Source organism: Pinus tabuliformis, chromosome 8 (assembly GCF_031772625.1).
Source record: "Pinus tabuliformis cultivar Carrire ecotype Pingquan chromosome 8, CPIR1, whole genome shotgun sequence".
Taxonomy (NCBI): Eukaryota; Viridiplantae; Streptophyta; class Pinopsida; order Pinales; family Pinaceae; genus Pinus; species Pinus tabuliformis.
In genome coordinates this window covers 1346218304-1346224303 of record NC_142294.1, presented here as the reverse complement: position 1 = coordinate 1346224303, position 6000 = coordinate 1346218304, and the positions used below count along the sequence as shown (strand labels likewise).

Sequence of the window (6000 nt, the reverse complement as noted above, 5' to 3'; positions counted from 1 at the left end):
ATAATTTTGTTACGATTCAAATTTTTCTCCTAATGACTTGTTTTTCTCAAAAATCTGATTTAGGATTGTAAAAGTTTTCAATTAAATGTTTGATTAATAAGTATTCGTGTTTCCTATATCCGCAAAATCTTACAGCAAATCATTTATCCTCATTTCATTCAATTTTATATTATACAAATGAATTATGAATACTGTAGGTATATTATACGCAGTGGAATCGGTAGATGAATCTGGTGTCATCTGTTTGGATGGAGAAATGGAAAACCATAGTAAAAAATCACAAAACAATTGCATAGTCTAATAAATGCGGAATATTGTTGTTAAGGAATCTGTTTAGTTATTAACACTGTGAGTATAAACACACAGTGGAAACAGTAGATAAATTTGATCTAACAAGTATAAATGGAGAAATAAAGAAATGAGATACACATGGAAACAACAGAAGGATCTGATGTCATAGGAAGAAATGGAGAAGTAAAGAAATGAGAGTTGACATTATTTACATTAAATATTAACACTTTAGATATTCAGACTAAAATCAGTTGATGAAAGCACTTACAGACTTTGTCCTTGTCGGATGTGCAACAGTAATGGCCTTACAATTACCGGAGGCTTACAAGCCTTGGCTGTCCAAGCTTTTCTTCTCCTTTCTAATTTTAAGTGGAATGATGATGCTGGGATAAGCCGGATAGTTATGGTAACCACAAAAAAATAGATATGAATATTGATTTTTACTTTAAAGTGTTTTTATGATGTTTTTAACAACATTGTTGTTTACATATTCATTTATAAGGAAGTAAGAAAATGGAGGAAATTAGACATGAATGGGAGGTAACTATCAAAGGCACCAAGCAAGTGTTCACTTGTCTTGTTGGTGGCTGTGCGGGGAACTTGAGTCGATCTAAGCTATCTGGCCTTAATCATCATCGGACTACCACCCACAATCTCCCACCAATTCCTCCATGTCAAAGAGGTCGAGTAAGAGATGCAAATGCTACATGGGCGGTCAAATCAACAAGTGCAGTTAAAAGGAAAAATGCCAAAATACAATATGATTTAGATGCAAGGCTATGTCGTGCACACCAACAAGCATATAAAAGATTTGTCAATGAAGAAATTCTTTCAGCTGTAAGTATTTATTTGTATATGATTTTTTATTAATATTGTCAATGAAGAAATTCTTTCAGCTGTAAGTATTTATCTGTGTATGTTTTCTATTAATATTGATTTATTGTTGTGGACTAAACTCATTGAAACTTGTTTTCACAGTCAGTTGTTACATTTGATCAGCTTAATGATACTTCAAAGCAAAGGATTTGTGAAAAAATTCAACGTTGGGATCAAAGTCTACCTCGTAGACGTATGGAGACAATGAAGCACATAGATATTACTTTAAAAGAGAAAGCAAGCACTGAGGTTCCCGATGATGTGGGGGAAGAAGGATTAGATGGGCACAACCATATATTAAACTTTGATGAAACTAATCAGGACAATGACAACACAGTTGAGTCCATTTTTTTGCATATATTGATTTTTTAGACATTTTAACATTAAATAATATTTATATTTATTATAATTGTATATTAATTTCTCATTGTTATTGATATGCATAGCCTAATCAACAAAATTCCCCAAATTCAAGCCACCAACTATTACGACGCTCACCTAGATTTCAAGGTTTTCAAGGGGTTACTGGGCGAGTAAGTTTTTAATCCATATAACCTATTCCACTAAAAACATTAATATATAAATTGTTATGTTTTACCATAATGATGGGATGAGAAATGGATGTTCTGTATTATATATCGTTATCCTTGATTTTTTTTTATTATGTGTGTGTGTGTTATTTCTTATTTATGGTGCAGGTGTTCCCTTTGGAACCATCACAATCAATGAAAACCCCTTGTCGAAGCCTTAAGAAAAATGGAAATGAAATGGTTCAAATGCTACAACCATCTTCACGTCCAATGTCACAATGCAAGGTAAGATTATATTTATTTATACTCTTATAATTTTATCATATTTTTACATTTAATTCTATTTGAGTCACATACTTATATCTATGTATAATCTAATGTTCAGAGTAATGAATATACATCTCCTAAAACACCTTTCCACATGTATGATGGTGGACATGATACTTAGCAAAAATCACATTCTCCTCAACCATTGCGCCATTCACCTAGACTTCAAGATAAATTAAGAGAGGTAAGTTATATACTACATATCTTAGCTCATAATAAAATTGACATATTTTTTTATGACTAGTTAATGCATTTTCTTTTCATATTCGTTACATGTTCACCATATTCTCATTATATCTATATAGATTTTGATATTTATTGATAGCTAGTCAATGAATTGTCTTTCCATATTCGTTACATGGTCCGCATATTTTCATTATATCTATGTGGATTTTGATATTTATTGATAATGTTTTAATTTCCAGAGAAAACAAAAAAGATAAATGTTGATGCTATGGTTAAAAGGATCAAAATCACGCCAAAGGACTTGAAAGCACGTGGGTTCAAGTCACGCAAACAATACATAGAGCATATATGCTCAACTACCATTGCTCTCACTAAACCCACTAGGTTTGCTACTTTGAAGGCTAAACATTCCAGCAAGTTTAAATGACTTAGGCTACAATAATATAACTTTAGCCATTGTTTTGTCTATAAAGGGGCTACAAGGACAGTTTCAATATATTAACTTTCTTTTATTAGATTGTTGATCACAGTTTTACTTCACAATAAGGTACAACAATACACAGAAAGCTTCTATCCGTTGTACATAAGTATTTTAAGATATTCTAATTTTGTCTAGTTGAAGGCATCTGTTATGTTGAGTCATACCACAATATCAAAACCCCCTTGGGTGATGAAAACATTGTTTGAATAGAAAATGTTGAAGGAGCCAGACAAGTAGAACACACTAGGCACAGAACAATGCTTCACAATATAAGTTATATCATCTTATGTATTCATAGGTGCCGATCTGTGGCATCAATTCCCTGTACACAGGTCACATCAATTAACAAAACTCACTATCATTTGAAGTGCATCAAATAGTCATATATGAAATGTGCATAAATTTACTATGCTCTTTGGTACATTAACACCTCGATGTAAGGGCGATAATGAACTTTAATACAATCCAAACTCATGTATATTTGATTCCGTATATTATAATAATAACAATTATCTAAAGCATTTTGTGTATCTGTCATTTATTTACATATGCACTTTTCACCAATTTTAACAAAATTGAAATCAAATACTTTAGTTAAGATTAAGGTAAATTTGATAATTGTGAAAACTTAATTATTATTAAAATGTAAGTTTACAACAATTTCAATTTAGATTTAAATAATGTTTTGTTTCAAATTTAATAGATAATTTATTCAAAAAATATTAAATATTAATATGTAAAATGCTTTAATAAAATTAGTTTATTTATATTATATTTTTAATAAGTAAATTTAGGTTAAAGTTTTACTAAATATATTTTTGTTAGTGCTTATTCATGTTAATATCAACAATTTTTTTTAATAAATTATTTTCAATGCGTTAAATAGAGTTATATTAATGTAGATTGTTCTATGGTATGTTGTAAAGGTTTCAAAAAATTTGGCCAATGTTATATATGAAAGATACCATCATAGCCATGTATTACCCTCCTATGTGCACTAAGGTAGGTTAAGTTGTTTTATAAAATAATATTTATTGTACCTTCAATATAATAAGTGGGGCACCATGGTAGGGTTTAAAAAGATATATCACATTAAACTTTTCATTTTAAATTGTATATAATGCACCACACACATACAAGCACTGATGCTTTATATTCTAGTATGAGCACTTCTTTGTCTTGTGTTATTGAATTGTTATATTTCATTATTCCTTCTATTCCATAATATATTTGATTTATTTTTAGAAATTTGGCAAACATATAAATCTATAGTTTTCATCTACATAGATACCATATATTGATAGTTGTTTTAACTAGCTAAACATTTAAAATTAGCCTACATTTCTATTTTCTTTCTTTTTCTTTTAAAAAGTTCTTAATAGTGTCACCTTGGAATTCAAACCATGCTAACTCTAAGCATGTACACAGGTCACATCAATTAACAAAACTCACTATCGTTTGAAGTGCATCAAATAGTCATATATGAAATGTGCATAAATTTACTATGCTCTTTGGTACATTAACAAATGTATGGGAGCACTTATTGCAATACTCCCATATGATAATGTGTATCACACATCTTTGATAACTACACTAAGTGAATGAGAAGTGCATATTGATGGACATGGGATAATTAGGGTATAACACAGTAGGTGTTGCTACTTTACTAGAGAAACACACCACCATCGCATTTTTTTCTTTTTGTAAGTCATGTAATGCATTGTCATGTAATAGTAGCACCTCTTTTAGTGTTACTATGGATGGCTAAGTGTGTCATTAATGGTGCTTCTCATTCACATAGATACATTGAAGAACTAACAAACAACATTAAAATGAAAGTTAGCACACACACACACACATATATATAATATATAGATATATATAACAAACAAATCAAAATACAAAGAAAGTTTTCTTGGGAAAGTCCGGGGTGGTTGACAAAGAATGATCCCTAGTTTATCAGGGTCAAGTTAATGACAAAGAAAATAAGAAGACTCATTACTCAAATTTTAAGATTAAGTTATTATGCCAAAGATATAAATAATGGACAGGGAAGAATACCTTTCACCAATTAGTTGGTCCCTTGGTTGGATTTGTAATTGTATAGATAAAGTCTTGCATGCTCCAAACTTCTATAGAAATATGCTCAAAATCATCACATGACATTGCTCAAACCATTTACAGTATAAGCTGCGGCTCGTATCTCTTCTGCGGCACTCTTCCGAGGTTGGAAACATTTTACATAACATATCTTCGAGTTTTTGTTTATTGATCTGCGACACTCCTGCGGCACTCTTCCGATCTGCGGCACTCTTCCGAGGTTCTGCGGCACTCTTCCGAGAGGTTGATAGTTTTTGTTTATTGATCTGCGGCACTCGAAAAGATCTTCGCATTCTTCCGATCTGCGGCACTCGAGAGCTGCGTATCTCTTCATCTCTTCAGATCTGCGGCACTCTTCCGAGGTTCTGCGGCACTCTTCCGATCTGCGGCACTCGAAAAGATCTTCGCATTCTTCCGATCTGCGGCACTCGAAAACTTCATTGGGTCACATCTCTTTAGATCTGCGGCTTGAGCTGCGTATCTCTTCATCTCTTCAGATCTGCGGCTTGAGCTGCGTATCTCTCCAGATCTGCGGTTTGAGCTGCGGCTCGTATCTCTTCAGTATCTGCCGTTGAGTGGGATCGGATCTGCGGTTTGGCTTTCGATCTGGTGCAGATCTGCGTAAAATATGGCTCCGAGCTTCGCAAAAATAACTGGTGGCTCATCCGCCTCTGGAGGGCAATCTCCTGCCCATATCGTGAGTGAAGCCCCAGCTCCCACTATCCAAGTGGTCCAGGACTCACTCGATGAAGCTTTGAAGTTCTCCGAAAGTGCCCTAATTTGCCGGTTCAATGGTTTTTGGCCGCAGCTGATAGCACTCCACAATTGGATCTCGGAGGTATGGAAGCCTATCATTTCTGATGAAATTAATATCTACCCCTGTGCTAGAGGTTTCTTTATAGTAGATTTTGAAAATCCTGAAAGCAGACAATGTATTCTAGATTCCGGCCCTTGGTTTTGGGAAAAATCAGGCCTATTCATGAAGCCATGGAACCCATCATTCGATCCCTCTACAGCAGTGATAACCTCAGCACCAGTTTGGGTGAGATTGCCAAGCCTACCCTTGCATCTCTGGAATCTCTCCTCACTAAAAGCCATCGGAAATGCAATTGGGAAATTTTATTGCAGGTGCCCAGAAACAGAGGAATATGCCAGAACCACCTATGCACGCATCTGTGTGGAAATGGATTTCAGCGCCGGATTCCCAGC

At 33.7% G+C, this 6000-nt stretch overlaps 1 long non-coding RNA gene across 1 annotated transcript; it reads left to right on the top strand.

Moving 5' to 3' along the window:
- Positions 1-1607: 1607 nt before the first annotated feature.
- Positions 1608-2725, top strand: LOC149240467 (uncharacterized). Its single transcript, XR_016245533.1, has 4 exons — positions 1608-1700; positions 1866-1982; positions 2146-2208; positions 2452-2725. It is a non-coding gene; the product is annotated as an uncharacterized LOC149240467 (long non-coding RNA).
- The last annotated feature ends 3275 nt before the right edge of the window (positions 2726-6000 follow it).